Source organism: Chroicocephalus ridibundus, chromosome 3 (genome assembly GCF_963924245.1).
Source record: "Chroicocephalus ridibundus chromosome 3, bChrRid1.1, whole genome shotgun sequence".
In the NCBI taxonomy this organism is placed as follows: domain Eukaryota; kingdom Metazoa; phylum Chordata; class Aves; order Charadriiformes; family Laridae; genus Chroicocephalus; species Chroicocephalus ridibundus.
Genome location: NC_086286.1, coordinates 118,432,673 through 118,453,757, shown reverse-complemented (window position 1 = coordinate 118,453,757; position 21,085 = coordinate 118,432,673). Strand labels below are relative to the sequence as shown.

Here is a 21,085-nt window from a genome sequence, read left to right as displayed (position 1 = left end):
CCGAAAGCGTGAAAACTTGCTTAATGTATACGTATGTATGTGTGTATATATATATATTTAGTGGTCTTAAGGCTAATGACTGCTTTCTGAGGGTGTGGAGCGAGGGAGGCCAAACGCTTTTGGTAGTTGATAGCACACAATGAAGTGCTAGGTTTTAATTTTTCTTCAAACGTGTCTGCGCGGACAACAATAACAAAAAAGTTGAGGAAAATGCCAGCTGCCCTGAGTGGATCGTGCTTACAACTAACAGTTTGGGTTTTAATCTCCTTAGCAGTAATTGTACAAAGATATTTATTTTTGATTATTTTTTTTGGCATTGTTCTCTTTCATGTATTTCATAACCTCCGATTCCTAATTCCTTGAGAGAAAATTAATATACCCGGGACGCTTCATATTCTTCTGGCTTACAACAGAAGCAAGATGGCTTAACACTGAAATGTGTAGCATGTTTTATACGTGATGTGATAAGAGGTTATAGCAGCTGGTTTTGGGATGCTTTTTTCTGAGTAATGTAGCCGTGTATGAGCTATTTAGGTCATTGCAAATGAGAATCGCTAAAACTTGTTATATCATCTCATTGTTTGTCGCTTATATGCTACACCTTAACAAAATCCTTTCAGATTTCTTTTACTTTCTCTTTTACTGAAGTCTTTGTTGCATCTCAACTGAGAGATCAGGCCTTTTTAGTTTGCGTGAGTTGATGGTATAGCTCTTCAGGTATGTGGGATATGAATGCATTTGAAATATAATTACTACCCCATGTTACCATTTTTACATATAAACCATAGTATTTTGTTATATTTAGTCATGTTTAGATTTAAAACCAAATGTTAACAACAGTTGTAGTGTTGTTGAGAAGCTGAGAGAATTATTGTCTGCCGTTCTCTGGTCTACAGCTCAATTTGTGTCAATGCGAATATAAATAGGTAGGTGGGAGAAGGAAACTTGGATAAAAAGGGAAATGATAATTTAGTGGTGGTGTAGTTTGGGTTATATGTGTAGAAATGACACTAAATCACCTGACAGTTTTCTGAAGTGTTCAGAGAGTTGAAAATTTGGAATTTGTCCCAGAAGAATGGTTAGTAGGCAAATGCATGTGAGAAACTGCTTGATAATGCAGATTCTGGAGTTTATTATGTGGATATTGCACGTAGGAAAGTCCATGTTATTTGAATAGCATTTTTTCTTCATTAATAGGGAATGGTACTTTTTTTTCCTATAGTACTTAATATTTGTCCTCTATACTAGTGATATTGGAACAGTGCTGAGGCAATTACAATCTTATCTGGGATCATGATTGAGCCAATAGTGCAAGAAGCAGTTGGCTGTAAAAGTTGGACTTGCCTGTCTTCTGATGAGAAGATACCTTACATATTAGATGTTACGTAGGATTGTAGTGCACAGTGAAAGCTTTGTATACATGTTTTCCTCAAGATTTGCTCTCTCAAATATTTCTTTGCAGTGTTCATTGGGCCAGATATTGCAGATGTTTGGGGCAAGTGTGTTAACAGGACATCAGCTTGTTGAGTACTATGAACTAGATCTGATTTTCAACAGCACTTTCTAGTTCGCTTATAGATATTTTTCCCCCCTTGATTTAATGATATGTGACAGTGCATTGAATAATCATCATATGTAGAATTTTCTAAAAGCATTCTCCTTGATAACCTCATGTTTGGTTTTTTTTCTTTGTACAGTGGTTTCTAAAACCCCAAAATGATTAGACCAAGTTTTTATACACAGAGGCAAGTAATCCAGTAGATGGTTTGAATTCTTGCCTCTTATGTCTTCATGCTTCTTTTTGAATGTGGAATTACATAAAAATTCACTGTCCATTGCAGTAAAAAGAAACCTAAATTTTCTTGAACGTTGAATTCTTTCTGTGTTGGGAATCTCCTGTGAAACAAGCATTAATACATTGTATTGTCTTTAAAAACAGTTTCTAGTAGAAACTCTACAAAGGAAATAACATAAAACTGTAGAGTAGACATGCTTTATAAACACTTCTCACTGATAAACTCACATATCTATACGTATAATACATACAGTTTTCTTTCTCTTCAGTAAATTTGGTTGAAAATGTTTACCTCATCTAATGTGAATTTTCCCCACCCATAACATAGCTGTTGTCTTGATTATTCCACACAATGCAGCCATTCCAGTCTTGTCACAAAGCCAGTGCCCAGGCTCTTGTCTCAGAAACCGGACAAGAAGTCTTGCGTTTAAAAGCGCATTTTCTCCCCCTGTAACAACAAATACCAGTTATGTAGTGCTTCTTGTAATGGAATTGGAGGCACTGCACAGTCATATAGTAGAAAAGAGCTTTAAATGACATCAGAACATGTAAACCTGTTCAGTTCTAGCTGCTTGGGTATAATTTCAAACAAGTAGTATAAAAATTATTTTATAGTAACGGCTTGCACGCTGGAACTTTACAGCAAGGTTTAGTTTGAATCCCACTTGAAATACCTGCTGTCGCTTTTAGAACAGCAGGCAAGAGCTTTTCAAGCTGGTATGTGAAATGCTTAGCTTACAAATAAAGACCAGATGTCATCTCTAGCAATATCTTTATAAAGATTATATTTCATTATCGGTTAACAAATTTTTTTTCCTAACGTTGCTGTTTAAGAACAGTTGTAGACATGTAGAAGAAATATGTCTGAAGAGGTTACGACGACCATCTTAGGAACTGAGAAAGAAATCTAAAACTCAAAAATGTAGCAAAAGTATCTCTGCAATTTGACTTTTTTGTTAGCTGTTCTATATATGCACCTATTTCCACTAAACTTTAAACATGGTGATATGATCCTCTGTCCTCTGCTGCCTGTGCTAAATATCACATCTGCAGCCTTTCTAACAGGCAGACTTTTTAGAACATAGATGTGTGTACCTTGGACTACGTAATCTGATCTACATTTTGTAATACTGATTATTTTCATTTTTCATGCAGTTCTAAGATAGGTTACCTCTTGCTTCATCAGTGCTATTGAGATAATAGGAAAACTTTCAGTTACAAGCAATAGGTCAGGTTGTATTTCTTTCCATTATAAAGCTCTCAGCATATACATCCTAATGGAAATAAGGGTTGTGTCAGACCTATGTTCATAACTTCACTCTTAAATTTCATCCATGTTATTTCAAGGAAGAATTTTGAGTGATGTATTGAACTAGTTGTATAAATTTTTTCTTTGTTTGTGTGTCTGGTCTGAAGTTGCATATAGAATTTGTTCACTAATCTCTTCAAAGGGGAAGTGAATTTTTGAAAGCTGGGTTGGTGTATTTAGTTCTGTAAGTCTTTACATGTGCTTATTGATTAAATACAAAGCTAGACTTGCTGGAGAGGACTTCGTGTAGTTGAGCTAAAAATAATGAGTCTGTCTGTTTTGACTCATATTTTTCAACTATCTTGCTGTTTATCTCCATTCTGATATATATTGCTTAACCTTTAGTTCTGGGCATGCTACTAGTCACATAGTCTGAAGACGTTGCAAAACTGATGTTAGTATGGTATTTTGACAATGAGTGAGTATCTACTGTAACAGTAGTAATAAGACAAAGTAGCTACTCACAAAACTAAGATTGTTCAAGATCATAGGTTACTCACAAAACTAAGATTGTTCAAGATCGTAAAAAAAAAATCCTTCTACCATGTATCTATCTATGTATTATATATCCCCCAAAAGATTGGACATTCAGTACTTGATAAAGTTAGATTAAAAATGTAGAATTGTGTAGAGGGGTTAGAGGACTGTGGTTTATTTCGTGTAAATCTTTATACCTAAGTGTTCTATTCTGATTAAATATCTTCCCATATATGTCAGTTTTTATTGTTTGGATTTAACAGTTGTTCAGCAAGAAAAGCGAGGCATTTCTTGAAATTTAAATTATTTTCCCCCCCCCCCTTGGAAATACTTAGTTAAGACTGTAGGGGATATTTTGGGGTTTATATATCTAGTCCTCTTGCCTTAAAAAGTCCATTTGCGTACTAAAAGATTGATAATACATCAGTAATATGGTAGACGAAGAATATACGTGGACATCATTAAGAGTATGTGTTCAGGGGCAGGTATCTCTTCCTGCAGAGGATTTTGTCAAGATCAGAGAGATATTTTTGCTGTTGTCCTTTATACTTGTTTCAAGCCAAAACTTAAATGCTTCAAAAAGGAGTTGGCAAACTTCATTTTAATCTGAGCCCGAAATCTTTATTTTCTGAAAACCCCAAAATGTATCGTCATGTGGGTTAGAGAAGTTAAATGTCAGTTACTGCGTTAGAATCTTACATAGCTTAACAAATTTGAAAGAAAAACTGATGCTGGTGTGTAAGAATGAGATGTAGTTCAGATAGAGAAGTTAGTTTTCTGTGCTGCTTCATTATGTAGTCTACAAATGTATAAAGTTAGACATAGTGGTATGATAGAATTAGTGGTTTTACACATCATGGTAGCAATGTAAAAGAAACTGCTGCCAATTGTGATTGAAAATTGTATTTTGGTTGTTTTTAGCAAGGAAATATGTGGGCAAGCATTGATAATATATAGAGCTGTACCACATTAATATATTGTCTTGTAAAAAAAATCTGTGGTACTTTGTTTATCTTAGAGGCTTAGTTTGGTAATGGTATTTAAAATTTAAAGTTTAAATCAGTAAACATTTTGACAATGAATATTGTTCTTATATAGCTTAGACTTCTTTAATCCTAGTTATAAGAATTGTATATTTAAAGATATGTGGGAAAGCCTTTTATGTTATCAAGACTTTTTCTTTTAGGTTTCTACATGGAATGAGCATTCCATGTGTTCTCCTAGGCATGAATGAAGTGGCCTGGCAGGAGACCAGAGAAATGATGCCTCTGAACATTGATCAGGAAGCCAGTGGGGTTGGAGTAGGGGTTGCCCCACCTGGAACAGTAGTTGGAGCAACATCAGGGCCCAGTTCAGGTGGAAACACTTCTCAACTGCAGTGTCAGATGCTTCCAGTGTCCCAGGTACCCCTCAGTGGATGTTCTCAGAGTGATGCTGGAGTTGGGTATTTGTTCCAGGGGCAGGCTGGTGAGCAGTTGAGTGGCTACTCCAGCAAACACCACTAGCCCACAAGAGTTAGCATTCATATAGATCATTTGGTAGGTAGTTTGTTTGTTTTTCATAGCAACAGTTCCTGTGTTTTGTGTTAAATCTACATCTTTTAGAAAGATAGGTGTGAGTTAAGCTAGTTTTACAGTTTAGGTTACTATAGACTTTGAAAACCTTCCAGTTAATTTTGTTAAAGGAGTTATAAGTAAAACTGCAAATAAAATAATTTTGAAGTGTTCAGTTTGAACCATTCATTTAACTTATATAAGCATTTCATTTTTCTGTAACTACTTTTTATCAGAATACCATCAGATCATTAGGTTTGAATTTATGCAAAACAGCTGGTTTAGTTCGAAAAGGGGCTAGCTTCTAGTAGTCTATGAGGAGTAATATGGATTTAGCACACAGTCTTACTTGTACACTTGCAGGTAAAATTTTGTTAAGATAAAACAGACGTAGTAGAATTAAGTGTAGATCAAAACTTAACTTTCTCCTTTTGCAGATAGTAACCTAGAAGAAAAAAAATCCAGTTTTAAGCTTTTACTCCCAATAATTGATACAACTTCCTAATTTTTCTTTAAAAACTTCCTTCTGAATTTGAGATAAGAATGGCTTTCCTCCCCAGGACTCTTGTAATGTGCTACGCTTAAGTCCACGAGGAACATTTTGCACCTTCCCAAGCCCAAGGACTTCTGGAACATGTTCAAAAAATGTAGTTAATACAGGAGCAAATATGAATAAATAAAATTTGCTTAAAAATGTTGCTTGAAAGCGGGAATATCTGTTGTGTCTGGGTTTTGCTTCATCTGTTTTTTCTCATTCTTTAATTTTTTGTGGCATTTTTTTGTGGTTTTACTCTTAGTTTTTTCTTCTTACATTGATCTGCATAGCAAATTCCCTTTACATCCTGTTTCAGCCTGTATCACATTCTGTATTACACTTTTACAGAAACTGTAAAGCAGTTCTGTAAATGCAAAATTCTACAGTATTCTATTTGTCCACTTGGACACAATTCCTGAGTATTAAAATGTGGGGGTTTCCTTTCCAGTGTTCAGTCTGTTATGCAGGCAATGGTGCCAGTTTTCACTAGCATTTTCCAAGGCTGATATGTTGTGTAGATAATGTGTAAAATTATTCACAGATAGGTAAGTGCTGAGTAACAGTTGCATCTCTCTTTTGACACGTGCTTTCCATCCCTAGTGGTAATCAGAGCTATGTCTTAATCACTAACTTTGTTTAATAATCGGTGAGGTCCATCAAAATATTTCGGCATTCCTTCATCAGGTTAATGTCATGAACCTCATGTGTGTTTTCTGGTAACTTGGATGGGGGATGCGGGGGAACTATTCTTATTTTTTAAAGAGCTTCAGTGGTTTTACACATTATGAAGATTTAGTGAAGGGGAAACTAGTCTTACTTCTACTTTGCTGCATTGTCACCCATGTGAAGGTAGTGTTTTCCAACTTACTGTAATCGGTATTGCCATTATGTTGTGCCGTTTTTCACTGCTCCCATTCTGCAGTTCCCTGAGCAATATGAACTAACAGAAAACAAGTACAGATCGAGACTCCTCCAGCTCAGCTCTTTGATTTGAGTATTCTGTGTACCAGTGTCTCTAGGGATTTTGTTAAGACAGAAGTTAATGGTTTTTTTTAAATTTTTTTTTTTTTTTTTTTTTTTTTTAGAAAAGACATCTCTTGAGTTAGAAGTACTAAAGAACTGGGTTTTCTAAAGTCTGAATTTATGCAAACTGTGGAGGGAGTTTAGTTACAACTGTGTTCTGTGAGTACTGCGTAGACAGCTTATGCAGGTAGATACATCGATGCGTTTAGAGAAAAACTGGAAGGAAAAATAACAGAAATAAGTACAGTAGATAAGTGTCACAGAATGGTTGAGGTTGGAAGGCCCCTGTGGAGGTCATCTGGTTTCACCCCCCCTCCTCAAGCAGCTGCCCAAATTGTTGTATAGGTAAGAAGTAGAGATGAAAATATTGAAATCTTTGATTCATCATATGTTATCTAAGCGTATCTTAAAACTGCAAATTTGACATAAATTCTAGTATGCCATAGTGCAGTCAAAGAATGTAAGAATGCTAAAGTAATAAAAAAGCATGTTAGATAAATATAGTAAGACTGAACCATTTTTTCATGAAGGCAATGGAGCTTTAGCCCCACTGATTCAATAGGAACTTAAAATGTTTAGAAAGTGAAGTACAAAAATGGAAAATTGTAAATTCAGCAGGGATTTTTCAAGAAAAAATAATTATTAAAAGTAAGACATTTTCATACATTGAAAATAAGGATAGCTTAAAATTATGTTTTGAAACCCTACTAGTCTTCTGGCAAGAAACTAGCATAAGCCTGAGGCCTTAACAGCTGGATTCAAGGAAATACAGAATGTGGAAAAACGTATTTTCTTCTGGACCAGAAGATACCTGGTCCTTTTGACTGGCTCTTTGAGTGGTATGTAGAAATGAGTTGAAAGAAGAGTTGTTATGAGTGATTTGTTTTTAAGAGGAACAGATCAACTTGTCTGGAATCTGGTGGATTTTGAAGAATCTTTAAATTAGTTGAAGTGCTCAAGAAGTCGAGTAACCCATTCAAAGTCAGTCAGAATAAGAAGTTAATGAATATACTTTTGATTAATTCCAAGAAACTAATTCCTGGGAAGACTAGGGAAACGTTATTTTGGTCTTCTGAAAGGCATCTGAAATGTGAAATGTGAAAGGCATCAGAAGAACTGAGCATCTCATTAAGCATAAGGCAAGACAGCGTCTTTAGTAAAGATAACTGTTTTTCTAGTAGGATATTTATTTTTTTCACTGGTTAAAAGCCTGAAGAATCGCTTGTAAGTGTCCCTCATAAGGGATTATTGAGAAATGAACTATGGGAATTTTCAGTGAACCATCAGTAGTTGGAAGACAGTTCATGGTGTTAATAACATGCTTTAACTTTTGGTCAGCCCTGAAGTGGTCAGGCAGTTGGACTAGAAGGTCCCTTCCAGCTGAAATATTCTATTCTATTAATACACAACAGCATTAGAGGCCTGTGATAGCACAGGGAAAGGCCAAGTGGCTTATTCTGCAGTTCTGTGGTAGTAACTGAGGCTTGATGTATGCTGATTTGGAAATTATCAAGACTGTGATGGAAAAATTTCAGGTGCCGTACACATTTAAGAGAAGAGCAGGAAGTTCAAACACACTACTGTTGAATGGAATTCAACACTTTGTCGAGATGGAAAAATCTTTTTGATCTGTGTATGCTTGACACGGTGCTGTCTAAATTTACTAGCCACTCTGACTCAAAACTAAAATCATTGGCTCATAGAATAAGAGCCACAGAAATGTGTGATGTTGTTAACATTCACATTCCGTCTGTGTCCTTCTAAGGTTGCTTCAGCTGTGGCAACAGAAGATAAAAGTGATGGACAGCAGTTATTCCTGTAGCAAAAACTGTGGAAAGCTGAACTACTTTGCTGTCAAAGGGGGAGGCAGTAGCATAAGGGAGGGCAGAGGCTAGAGGAGCACTCGTTTGCATGAGAGATGATATCCAAGAAATCTTTGGACACTCGACTGAAAGGTGATGCATGCGCAGCTCCTCAATACAAGATGTCAAAGCCAAAAGCGCAATTTAAGTTAAGAGACCGCCATCCTCACCCTTCATATTAAAACAGCAGTGAGCATCTAGTCACTGACTGACAGGATTAAGTACAGACTTCTTAATCTAGAAATTACTGTCCCTGGGTCTCATTCATCTTCCTTTAAAATACTTAATATTGAAGAGAGTTGTAAAAGGTAACGAACTAGGGATAAAAAACAGCTCAATTAGGTTTTTGACATATTTTTTCTTTCCCTCAAGACCGAAAAAGCACTTCAGGCTCTTTAATAGCACAGCATCTGAGGAATATCACTGTCCACTGTGGCATTGTCCTTTTGTTAACATCCCCGTGGGGCTGCAGATAGGTTAGTGATCTGTTTGTCATTAATTCACATCACTTCTGCAATGAAGAATCGTCTAGGATACAGAGGCTTAGTGATCAGCAGTCAGTCGGTAATATTTGGAGTTGTGGAGATGATTTTTTTGCGAAGCCCAGGATATATTTTCTTGGATGTCAGAGTACTTGGGAATGTTCTTCCCACATGCTGAAGCAAAGAGCTACAGCAGCGTGATATGGCCCAGGCTATTTGTCCTGTCTATTCCCCTGTTGGCCCCATATCTGCTTCCCTCCCTCATGGCAAAGGTACTTAAGCCCTTCAGCAGTTTAAGCTAAATACATTGGGTTATGAATTTTAACATGTTGTTTGCTGCTTCTGTTCTCTATGCCTCCAGTAGAGGGAAAAGGGTAAGAACTGATGGTGAACATGTTAGAAGCCTGCATGTACGTCTACCAGAGCCTTTGTCAGATCCTGAAGAAGCACGAGTTCATAAGCAAAAGAACGCCAGAAAAATGCCTTTTCAAAGCATCCGAAGGATAGTGGTGCTATAAACAAAAGAACATAAATTGTGTCTTTGCGCAAAGCTGCAGTTGAGCTGCAGTTGCTGTAACTCATTTGTGTTAGAATTTACAAACTTCTGGAGAAGTTTTGTGAATAGCTGCTGAAACAAAGAAAAATCTTTTTTGGGGGGGGGATGGAGAGAACAAAAGAAACAGTCTTGCTGAGTTCAAGAGCTTTTTAGCACTTCTGTGATATGGAGGAGAAGCTCCATGTAACAGTTTTTGCAAGTATTCAGCATGGCTTCGGTGTGAATCTATTAGAATTAATATAGCCAAGAGAAAATGCATGGATGTTATTAAACTAATAAAATGTGCAAATGTTTAACGTTGTTGCCTCCGGATAAAATGGACAATTTCTAGCGAAAATTTTGTCTTGATTTTGAACAATAAGATTGTTTTGTGTGTTGTTCAAATAAGATATGCTAATATGTTTGTGCAATGGAAATTGGGAAATAATTTTCCCATATGAGACCTCACAGTCGTGTAGCCAGTCCCTTGGAACAATGAACATAATCTCATCATTCAAATTGGGAACAACATCATCTGTTTCCTGACCTTACAGTGGGAGTCGCATTTCCTGAATCATTAGTTCTTCTTTTATAGATTCTACTTACTGTCCCTAGAAATCTGAGTGAGCTTACAGTCCAAATTTTTTGATTTCTGAACTTTGTTTGCAACTTTTACTGAGATTTAAAAATAAAGTAGAATTGCGAAATTTAACTATTTTGAAGTGTTTTCAAAATAACTTTCATGAGTAATACTTCAAGACTTTTTCAAGTGCTAAGCAGCACATAATTTTCCTTTTATTGCTAGTCTATCATAGTAAAAGCTCAAGTTTTGTCTTGGCTGATTGATGGCTCCATCTCCCTGTAAAGTTAATATCCATCTGAAGCTGCTCTGAAGATCATTTATTTCTGTTTCTGCAGTCAACAGGTTCTGTAACAACTTTGTTGTAAGTGTTGTCTGTGTTTAAGTTTACACTGGTTTTAATTTTTTTATTTTGCTGTTTTCTTCAATTAATTAGAGTAGCATTTAGCTCCACTTAACTAGAAACCCAGATTATGAATGTCAAACATATAATTTAAGCAGCTTCTCAAGGTTACAAGTTAGTAAAACTTCTGAAGCTTCACAAACAAACTAGGAAAAGAAATCTTAGACTGAAAGGATTTTCTGTTGTGGTCAGGGGAGACCTGGGGGAGGGCATTTGATTCCTGTTTTGGAAAATCTTTTATGCCCTGTTAAAACAACCTTGTTTAATTTCTTGGTGAGATTTTTTTCATCATACTAGTGCTGTGAAATTCGGAGCAAGTATAAGTTTTTCAGGTGAATTTTAAGGTTGTGGCTTTTTGTGTGTTTAAAAAAATCTAAATGTTTTGAAACCTGCATACTTGAGACATTGCCTTACTACCTGCTTGTGACTCACAGCTTTGGCAGCAGACATAGCTGGAAAGAGGTAACTTGTCTGGTTTTCCCCTCGGTTTGATTTGAAATATCTAAAAAAGAATATTTTGGGAAATACTGCAAGGTGTTTTCATGTAATTCAACTGAAAGAAAAGCATTGAGAACTTTTCTGTGATATACTTTAAATCACTTCCCTAGCTAGAGAGAAGAAAATTACAGCTTTGAATTTTGCAGATGCTTGGCTTGTATTTTTACTAGTTTCAAGCAAGTAGTGCATGGAATAGACATCTTAGTGTTAACTGTCCTCAGGACAAGGAGAGTAATTGCAGTCACCTGACTTGCGCAAACAAGTTTATTTCATGTAACTTCTGTTCAGAGAATCTCTTCCTTAATCACCACTTCCAATCACATTTGCTGTGTTGATTCATCTGCATATTTCTGACCTTTTCACCACCAACATTTCGAACTGCAGCTGGTAGTTTCAGCTCATGAGATACTTGGCCAATTCCCCCCCAGTGCACATTGTCTCGTATGCTATCAAGCTGTGAACTGCTACCCCCTCTTTGTGGATTGTCGTGTTAGTTGTGTCTTTATTAAGTGTATTCACAAGCGCGCTTGTGCCTTCTTCAGCTTTTTTGTGCTTTCTGACATACTTCCTGAGTTAGTCTTTAAATTTTCACCTTTTTTGACATATTCCTTGAGCTAGTCTTTACATTTTCACCTGCCTTGATGTCTCCAAATACCTGGCACGCATGTACTGTTGACTGTCTCAACGTGAACAACTACTTTATTCTTATTTTGCCAGTTCGGTTTCTCATTCTATCAATCTTTGTCTTATGCTCAGACTGAGAGCTCTTTGAACCAGAGTCCTTCATACTTTAGTGCTTATTCAGTAGTTAGCATAGGGAGACTGATTTTATACTACAGCAAAACAAATAGCATGTGGTCAACTGTGCATTATCTTTGATTTACATATAGGTTAGTTATTCTGTATAGTTGTGCAGCAATAGCTCTGTACAGAATTGATTCAGGTCTGTGAGGAATTAATGACTGAAGCATAAATCTGAACGGCAGCACTGCTTCAGGAGGTAACACGGGCTGGAAGCACCTTGGAGCCTGGCACAGCGGGAACCAGAGACCTGAGCTGCCTGCAAACGGAGCCACTTGATGTTTCTTTGCATTTTATTCCCATGTGCTCCAGGTTCGAGGTGGGATTATGAGTGAGGCCTCATTCCAAACATGATTTTCTTGTGGCTATGGAGTTTTGTCCCACAGCTAAAACTTGTTGTAGCCAGTCTAGAGAAGTTTTTGCATAGACATCCAGGATAAAGTGCTGGGAGCCAGTAAGGTTGGGGGGGAAAAAGGCTGCATGGAGCCATTCAGGCGCTTTGCGTTTGTGGTTTATTTCTTTGTATTTTCTCATTCACTTTCTTCTGTTATTCAAGGTGTCAAGTAAAGAAAAAATATTTTAAATTTGTGTCAGTGTTATGTTTTTTTGCTTAATCTAAGTTCTTATCTGCACATTTAGAATGTAGTTTTCTTTTTTTCATGTGATTAAAATTGGGGCTTATGAAAATGTATGACACTGCTTTATTGCATGCAGGAGCTACATTTAGTTTTCTGAACTACCTTGGTTTGGTACAGTTTACATTAAAGCCAGGGTGATGAGGGCCCTTGGGTATCTTTGTGAAGGTAACAGAAGAGTTAGTGGAAGCTTTTTGTCTATAGTGAAGACAATGGAGATTGGAATTCACGGGGAGCAAAGCAAAGTGGTGTGTAAATATGTGAAGGGAATTGGGGGGCAGCACATAATGGGGTAAACAGTTTGAGGGAATATCTTAGTTTGGATGAGAATGAATAACCTGGAATTTAGACATCTGATCAGAAGTTTTGCTTGTAAAATGCCTTCCTTTATTTTATTAGATGGTAATTCAAAAGTTTTTTGTATGCGTCCACGGTTACTGCTTCTGCCTACCCTAAGTTCTGCTGTTGATGTGCCGATAGCTGCCTTTACATATAAGTGCTTTTAAATTTTTGGCTTCTTAACTGAAAAGGTTGAAGATTTTGGCTTTAAATCCATCATAACACAGATGTATTAATCAGTCTTTGAACTAATTTTTGTTACAAAGCTTTTATTACTTTAATTTGAATTGTAAATAGCCTGCTTTATTTCCAGTAGCTTAATTGTCATCAGTATAAAGTCTTCGGTGTTATTTTGGACTTTTTTTTACTTCCTTTGAAGGACTATGCTGGCCAACATTTAATGAGATATTAATGTCCAAGGCTAAGCTGCTGCTCTTACTGAATTAGAAATGAGGCTTATTGAATTAAAGTAGTCTCTTTGTAGTTGTGTTTTTTTTTTTTAACAGTTTGCTGGTTTTTTTCAGCTTTTCGGCAATCTGTGGTTAGTTTAAATACAGATATTGTCCAAAGAGAACATCCTTAGAAAACAGCTGAAAGAATTGATAACAGCAATTTCTTTAAGTGTCCCTTCCCCTACTATAGACAGATAAAGTAGAAAACACATATGCTGCCCTATAGTAATTCTTCTAAAACATGTGAAAAGAAACATGCTTTAGTGTTCTCTGGCTGTCCTTGGGGTTACGCAGAGTTTAAACGCTCGAAGAATCAAGGTAGATTTTGAATCAGACTGATATATTTGAAACTCTGGGGTTTTAGCTGCCATTTTATGCTGGTGATAAAGAGAAGTTGTGTGCTTTATCAGCAGCCTTCTTTCAAACAACTACGTATTCATAGTGGAGTGAGAAGTCTAAAAATTCTGAATTTCTTCTTTCTTCTGCCCATGATTCAGTTCATTGCCTAAAGACTAGGTAGTTCCTATGTCTTCATCCCTGGTTTTAGCACCCACTTTGAGAAGAGCAGATTGTGTTGGTATTCTCTGGTTTCCTCTTGCCTGCTGGAGGAGAAAAGAAGACAACAACAGAGCTTGTTCAAAGGGTACTGGGTAGTGAGGGAGAAGTCATGACGGTAGAAACTTCTGAGCGGGGAGTTACTGGTGGGACTTCAGTTCTTGCATCCAGTGTCCTTGAAAAATTAATGTTATTGTAAATGCATCTACTGTGGTCAGGAGTAAAGAAAATGAAAGCAACGGCTCTGAGGAAGGGGGTTGCTATGAGTGCTACCATAACACAGAATAAAACTGTTTCCTGGAAATTCTGTCAGAGTGACTCTAATTTCCTCAGCCCCACTTTTCATGGGGGTGTGGGGTGGGTGTGTATATACATATGTACAAAATCTTTTTGTTGGTATAAATTATATTGTTTAGAAATCAGTTATGTTCCATGGCATTCCTTAAAATCACATTCTTTTTAAGGCGGTATTAAAAAACACATAATTTCTTGAAACAAAAATTTAAAGCGTGTTTTTTACTTTGGAGGGGGGAGGTGTTCTGTTTCGGATTCTCTGGTAGCGAATAGAAAAGTGAAGATAATTCAGATATCTAAAGGAAACACATCAGCAAAAAAAAGTCTTGATTGCGATGTAGAAAGTTAATTTATGGAAATTTTTACTTTATTCTAGGCTTGTACATTCTAATTGTTCCAATTCTTGTTAACACATTTAAGAAACCCTTGCTGACTCTCTATTAGAATGAATGTTACATGTTTTATTAATCATTACAATATATTTTGAGATAAATTGTCTCTAGTTCCTGCTTGTGGGTAGATAAATTTTGGGTTTATTGAACACAGAGTTTTCATCTTCAGAAAAGGCAAAGTCTTTTTTAATAGCACATTGTCTAGAGAACACTGAAATTTTTTGTTAAGTTTTTTAACTTAATAGAGTTTTTGAATATGAGCTAACAATGAAGTAACGAAGGCTGATGTCTCAAAACAGCAGTGCAGCAAATTAATGTTACGCTTCCTTATAGAAATAGCTGTATAGTGTTGTTATTCACAAGGGCTTTCGGTGTAGAATGTAACAATAATGGTTAGAAATTTGTCTCATAAATTCCCCTAAACTTCTGTTTCATCATCAGTAGCACTAACTACTCTGTTATAGGAAGGTGATGCTAACTGACTAGCTTAATAATTAAAATTGGAAGAAAGAGATTTGTCCTGTACATATACTAAGTAATAGGCACCAATTAAATAAGAAGCGTGTTTAGACAAGAACTGTGATTCAGATTTCATTTCACAGCTTTGTTTTCAAACTTCTGAATATATTTTGTCTGTCTTTTGTTTGTGGTATATTTGTGCAGGAACATTGGAGTGAGAGATGTAGAATAATACACGCCTGTCTAAGAGTGCGGTAGGGGGAATGTTCAGAGTCTCACCAAACTAGATGGCATTACACCTGAACTATTTCACGTTAAAGATTCAACCTGTACATTTTCTTATATGAAAGACTCTTCTTCAGTTTGATTTACAAGCAGTAAAGGACCAGTCAGCCCTTTTTTTTAAGAATTACCTTTTCTTATAGCTCATTTAAATAATAAGCTAGAAAATATATGGATAAATACTACTTTAATCAGTTGTTTCAATTAAATTTTTTAAAATAACTTCCTGTTTACAAAAACTCTCATTGGACAAGTTTTTATGGGATTTTTCTTCTATTTTGTAAAACTATATATAAACTTTTTATCTACGTATAAACTTTTTATCTGCTGTCTCTTTCTCTAGACTTCTATTTTACAAACTCCTGCAACATCTGTCACCCTGACTTCCTGTTCTGTACATTTCTTAGAAACACTTTTGAGTGGATAATTTCTTAGACAATTAAAAGACTTTGAGAAACGTGCTAAGTTATTTAGTATAAACTATATGCCCTACTTATGTTGGAATATATCACTTTAGTCTTCAAATGGAGCAAACAGTGTAACTGTTATAAATAGTTATAAAATCTGGTTTCAGTACAGACACATTATTATTAATTTACGTGAGGCTGCTAGTTCTACCAGTATTTGACTGTAGGGATTAAGATCCTGAGCACTGAGGACACATGACAGTAATTTAGAAAAAACTTGTGCTAAATAGTTCTGCCACTCCTAGAGTAAAGCTTGAGCTTGTTGGGTGGGAAGACAGCATGAAAGCCTGTGCAAGGAAGAGATAAGTTTCTTCCATGATGGAAGAGTTAATGTTCAGGGGAACGAGTGCAATTACCTGTTTCCTAGAGCGCGTTCCATTTCACAGCTGAGAACAGAACCCAAGGTTCCTGAACCATCGTGTAGGGAACAGAACCCAAGGTTCCTGAACCATCGTGTAGCTCTGAGACGGGTGGCAAGGTGTGCTTCATTTTCCTCTGCGTTTCTTCATGGGAGGTGGTGTCCTGTTCTGCTTGCTCTGTATGGTCTGTTGGCAGGGAATATGCAAGTAGATCTGTAATTTCCAAACTTGGCAGTTAACTTGTGAGATGCTAACCAGCATAATTTATATATATTTAGATATATATATATGTGTGTGTGTGTGTATGTATATATGTATGTGCTGTTGATAAAAACCTAGGAGATGCCTTTCTCCCGTGTGCATGCTTCCAGGTTACTGATACTCCTATTGAAAAAAAACCAAAAAGCAAGCAAAACATTTGGTCAGTGTTGTGTATGCAAGTGTCAGCTCTTCTCACCTTGCCCCTTTGTGATTTAGCATTTTCAGCAGACTGCACAGTCCTTTTGCTGAGTATATATATTTTTCCCCCCCCCCCTTGCTACATGCTGCAGAAACCCTGCCTTGAAATCTCCTAGTTTCACTTTTTTCATTGTTGGTGTCCTCAGCACTGGTAATATTGCTTCTCAAACTTTACAATAGAAAGTTCACAAGGAAATAAACCACAAGAACATTAAGATCCAGAGTGGCTGCTGAGCCAGGCCAACTGAATTGACAAATTAAATTTGTTTTTGTTAAGAGTATTTGAATGTATTAAGGGTAATGTAGTGCAAAAGTATAGCTCAATCTGAGAATATGAGTTAAGAAGCCTAAAATACAGGGATTGAGGAATTATTCACTTGCCTGCAAAAAGTCTGAGTTGGTTTTAGAACACTATATTTTAATGCAATGAAAATTATTAAATACTTATTGGTGGAAGATGTTATGCTTTTGGGATTTTGACCACGAAAGTGTGTATTAGAACTTAAAATTGATTGCTTAAGTGTTTGTCAGAAATGCCTAACATCTTGTTTATTCAAACCGCTTAAGGAGCGTGGACTGCTCCGTTTTGGAGTAATCAGTTAAGTCTGAAGTTGCATTACTGTTACATATGGTGCTCAAAAATGTTATCTCTTTTCAAAACACGACATACCTGTAGACTTTGAATGACTCATGAGCAGCAATTTACATTAACCGCTTTGGCAGTAAGTGAACCTTTGGTTCCTTGATGCCTCGAAGAGGTATGGGAAGATGCATCTGGTCAAAGGCAGCTTTAATCAAATGTCTTGTTTTCTTAAAATGTGAACACAAAATATTTAGTATTTAACTAACTTGTGTACAAAACATAGTTCAGTTGTGACTCTGGAAGTTGCCTGTTCAGCTGCTGAGCAGCTTTTTTTGTCTGGAGGTACTGCTGTCTGGCTTCTAAACCAAAATAAAGAAATCTTAGGTAATTTGGCAAAATATCCTAGAGGGGAGATCTCTGTATGCAGCCCTGAACTGCAATATTTGATAATAAGAGATCTGGGGGTTTGCAGTTTAGGCTTGTTGTATAGTTTTCTCTCATTGTCCTTTGTTTTAAATCTACTAGATATGTGTCTAATGTTTTAATTTGTATTAAAATACTGTTTTTATTCCTGGCTACCCATCTGAAATGTTAAATGAGCTTTTTGTATATGTAGTCAAGTGTCTGGCATGGCTTCACAAAACAATGTTTAACTATGTATTGTGTTTTAAAATGAAGCCATTTTAGTGTTCTTAAATTAGTTTTAAACATGCTAATAATTCTAAGACTCTGCCATAAGCATGTATCATACATAAGAAGACAAATGCTGCAGAAGAGCCACCCCTGTAGAAAACTACTAAAAAGGTATTTTGCATTAAAGCGTTCAGCGTAATAAAGAAAAAGGCTCAAGCGTTTGCAATGTGAACAGAAGCTTCCGTTTCTTTCCAGTCACAGTACAGTAATTGCCAGGTGTTCTGTGTTGAATTTATGGCCTAGTAACATAACTCCAGTGTCAAAATGTGTCATTCTCTTCTTCATCAGGGTGATCAGAGTATTCACCTGGGAGGTGACAGATAAGATCTGGAATTTCTTCATGCAGAAAAAGTGTCTTTACTACTTTCTGGTTAGCTGGTTTAACCACTTCTAACATATAAAATGAAGTCGTCTTTACTCTTTTTTTGTTTGTTTGTTTTATAATTATTTTTCCCCAACTCTGTCCAAAGAAGGGAGTGATCTTTGCTTTTCCAAGAAAATGGTTAGAAGCTTATTTCTGGTGGGATTCAGTGTTGTTGGAGACAGTACTTGTCCCTGGATCTGGGTGCCTGGATTACAGAAATTTATATGTTTTTAAGAACTGTTTCTTGTGGTAATCCTAGATGACTATCCAGTCAACAGTCGGCCTCCTGAATTCTGTCCCGAAGTATGTCAGGACACGGTTTGACATTGCTTATCATGTAGCTGCTGCTGAGTAGGTATTCCCACTCCACCTTGCTCTGGACCAGTTTCTCCTCGTTGTTTTCCCCGTGTCAAATCTAGTGGTCTCCCCACTGTAGGGTTTCAGCCAGTTCAGCTGTGTGATGTGGTGAAGCTCTCATGCATGGAAGAAGGAAAAATCCTTCAGAATCAACCCTTTTACTTGATGATTACCAAATTCATTGCAAGGGGAGTGGTAAAAGCTGTTGGGGGAAGGGTGGAAGGACCCGTTCATCAGTAGCTGGCTAGATGTGCTCGGCTTGGTTACGGACTCAATTTATGGTTGAATGTTGCAGCATTCAGGATAGTCTTGTGGACATAGTGTGAGGTAGTAGTGAAACACAGAAAGAAATGAGATAACTAATCTTACTGGGAGTTTCGATGGAGTAAAGGAAGGTTTTTACAGAATCACAGAATCTTCATGGTTGGAAAGGACCCTTAAGATCATCGGGTCCAACCAAACAACCTACAGTCTCTGCCAATAGAGCATGCCCTGAAGCACCACATCTAGATGTTTCTTAAATACCTCTAGGGATGGTGACTCAGCCACCTCCCTGGGCAGGCTGTTTGCACAGGACTTGAGATTTAAAATAAATTATTTTGTGATTTTCAGGAGGAGAGGGAAGGAGTGTAAACTTTATGAAGAAAGAGTCTACTAAAAATATAACTTTATTTTCACTCTATTAAAATCTCATCACAGCCCTAGGAATGAAAAACGGAGTAATACATGCTGGTACGTTGTATCCAGTTTTTGTGGAAGGGGAAAAAGATCAAAATTTCCTATCAGTATGTCTAAGGGGAAAAGTTCATGGATACGCTTAAACAGTTCTAACAGCAGTATGTGAGGAATTGTTATACCTAAAGACTTCTTTGGTGTGTAGTATCCATTTGTGCACAATTTGGGGGCCCTGTGGAATGATCTGATGTGTATCAGAAATGTGGAACTGTTGCCAGCTTGTCTTAGTTGGAAAGGCTCATTAGCATTCAACTCCTGAAAACTAAGATTAGATCTAGCAACTAATCCCAAAAGCAGGTAGGTGGTAAATGGAGAAAGAGGAGTCTTCAGAGTGATCGTGGGGGAGAAAAAAAAAAATGTAATCAGCCAAAACCAGGAAATAGTTGTAAATGTTGAGCAGTATGTTTCATAGGCCTCTCTTTTGATTTATGAATTATTCCAGATGACAAGGAATAAATAAAAATAGAGAAATTATTTTTTGAATGTTCTGAATTTGGGGTTTAAAAAGTATGTAAAAAAAAAAAAAAGCTTATTTCTGGAGTATATGAATTAGATGAATGTTGGCATTGAATTAGAGAAAACAAAACTTTCTGGTAATACAGATAATTCTAAGCGAAGTTTCTCCTTCAGGGAGAGGGCATGTCTCTAGAAGCAGTAGATCTAGCTTGGGCTTTATTACGCTGTATGTTTCCTCCAGTTGTTGTAGGGATAGGGCTAGCATTGAGGAAAGCAGATCTTCCGAAGATAACTAGTGCTGCCTGTATTTTCTCCAATCTCCAAACTATCTGTGATATGGGACAGGATTTTGTGGGCTGCTGGTTTTGATGGAAACAGAAATGGAGATTCATTGCTACAGGAAAAGGACTGTACTTTTGCTATCAGCAGCAAGAGAAATAGATAACACTAACTTAAATTTCGTGGTTGTAAGAAAGGGGCCAGTGAGCAAAATGTTAAGCGTACTAAAGTTTATTTACGGTTTCAGAAAACTTCAGTTTCTTAGAGTTGGCTCTGAACTGCTCAGGAAAAAAAAAAAGTTAGCTGTGCTATTATGTGCTGTTACCCTGAGTCTTGGATTGTCTTTTCTTAGAGACTTGGAAGTGCACGTGGCCATGTTTTTGAACTTTGCTGAATTGTGAAAAATAAGCATTTGGTGTTCGGTTTTGCAGCGCCAAAAAGAAGCCCCAGACAAAACCATCACCACCAAAAATTAAAAAAAACCTGACCAAACCTAAAAAAAACCACAAAAAAAACGCAACCCCCAACAAAACCAACACACACACACACACCTCCCCAAAAAACAAACCAAAAAAAAGAAACACAACCAAAAAACGTTAACATCGTTCAGGCTTGGTTGTTCTTTATGGAACAATGATTTGGGTAGTTTTTACAGTAAATATAGTATGGCAAGTATTAGCTACAAATTTTGTTTAGATACCGTTAGACCAAAATCACCTCTTAAGGCAAAAGTATCTAATTTATGATTTGATTGTAATTGAAACTAAAGTGCATGATGTCAGCATGGGGAGTGGCTTATGGTAAGATAAGCAACTCTCTCAATCATCTGTAGAAGAAATTCTGTTTTCAGAAACTGTAATACCCAAATTCAGAAGTCTTCAAACTTTGAATTTCTGATTTTTCTTTCTGAATAATTATTCTTCTACAGTTAATTTTTCTATATGCATGCATAAAGGTTTGATTATCTCTCTGAGCTAATCAAAAAAAGCTGCTTTCACATAAGTTATAAATAATCTAATTTTTAATTCATTTGAAAAACTAGCTTAAGGATACATGAAAATCTGCTTTCAGT

General features: G+C 36.5%; 1 protein-coding gene across 8 annotated transcripts in view; it reads left to right on the top strand.

The window, feature by feature from the left end:
• The window catches only part of PUM2 (pumilio RNA binding family member 2), a 78,673-nt gene that overhangs the window by 7,261 nt on the left and 50,327 nt on the right, over positions 1–21,085 (top strand). The gene's annotated exons all lie outside the window — the stretch shown is intronic.